This window comes from Ipomoea triloba, chromosome 7, assembly GCF_003576645.1.
Source record: "Ipomoea triloba cultivar NCNSP0323 chromosome 7, ASM357664v1".
In the NCBI taxonomy this organism is placed as follows: Eukaryota; Viridiplantae; Streptophyta; class Magnoliopsida; order Solanales; family Convolvulaceae; genus Ipomoea; species Ipomoea triloba.
Genome location: NC_044922.1, coordinates 2,458,983 through 2,460,438, shown reverse-complemented (window position 1 = coordinate 2,460,438; position 1,456 = coordinate 2,458,983).

Sequence of the window (1,456 nt, the reverse complement as noted above, 5' to 3'; positions counted from 1 at the left end):
GGTTACCACTGTTGAGTCACGGGATGCAATATGAATGACCATTCAATGCTTGTGTAACTCCAAAGCTGCCATAAAGTTGATGAAACCGCCCCTCACATGCGAAACAGTTCATGGCACTAAATACAAGAAGATAAGATTTGACCATTCAACCCAACTCTATCATTCCCAATTCTAACCTTAGTTGAGAGAATCTATTTTCACATAACGCTTTTGTGAAAATATCTGCTAGTTGCTCCTCCGTTGCAACATATTCCAAAGTGATGTCCTTTTTCTCAACGTGGTCTCGGATGAAGTGATACTTAATATCAATATGCTTTGTTCTGGAGTGTAACACTGGGTTGTGGGTGATGGCAATAGCACTTGTATTGTCACACATAATTTTAACCTCCTTACACTCAACACCATAATCCATTAGCTGTTGCTTCATCCATAAGATCTGAGCACAACAACTTCCAGCTGCTACATATTCTGCCTCAGCAGTGCTTGTAGCTATCGAATGTTGTTTCTTGCTAAACCATGAGACAAGTCTTCCACCTAGAAACTGACATGTCCCTGATGTGCTCTTTCGATCTATCTTACAACCGGCAAAGTCCGCATCTGAATAACCCATAAGTTCGAAAGATCCACCTTTCGAATACCAGAGCCCAACACTCTGCGTACCCTTTAGATATCTAAGAATCTTTTTGGATGCATTTAGGTGACTTTCCTTAGGACTTGCCTGAAATCTAGCACATACACCTACTGCAAAGGATATGTCTGGTCTACTTGCAGTTAAATAAAGAAGAGATCCGATGATACCTCGATAAGTGGTTTGATCGACCTCTCGACCTTCGCTGTCGACATCGATACGTAGAGAGGTTCCCATAGGTACTTTGACTGAGGATTTCCCTTCTATGTTGAATTTCCTGAGCAGATCCTTGGTGTATTTCTCCTGGTTGATGAAGATACCTTCCTTAAGCTGTCTCACTTGTAGTCCAAGGAAGTAGTTGAGCTCTCCCATCATGCTCATCTCGAACTTTCCTTTCATCAAACTGGAGAACTTCTCGCACAAGTCTGGATTGGTGCTACCAAAAATGATATCGTCCACATAGATTTGCACCAATAAGATGTGATCCCCATCCTTAATCCTAAACAATGTTTTGTCCACTAGGCCTTTGGTGAACCCACACTGAAGTAGAAAAGAGGATAAGGTATCGTACCAAGCTCTTGGAGCTTGTTTTAAGCCGTAGAGTGCCTTCTTCAACTTGTATACTTTGTCAGCTCCTACGTCCTTCAAGAAACCCGGAGGTTGTTCAACGTACACCTCTTCTTCGAGAAGTCCGTTCAGAAAAGCGCTCTTGACATCCATTTGATATACCTTAAAGTCTTTGAAGGCGGCATATGCGAGAAAGATGCGTATGGCTTCGAGACGTGCCACTGGAGCGAAGGTTTCATCAAAATCTATTCCTTCCTCCTG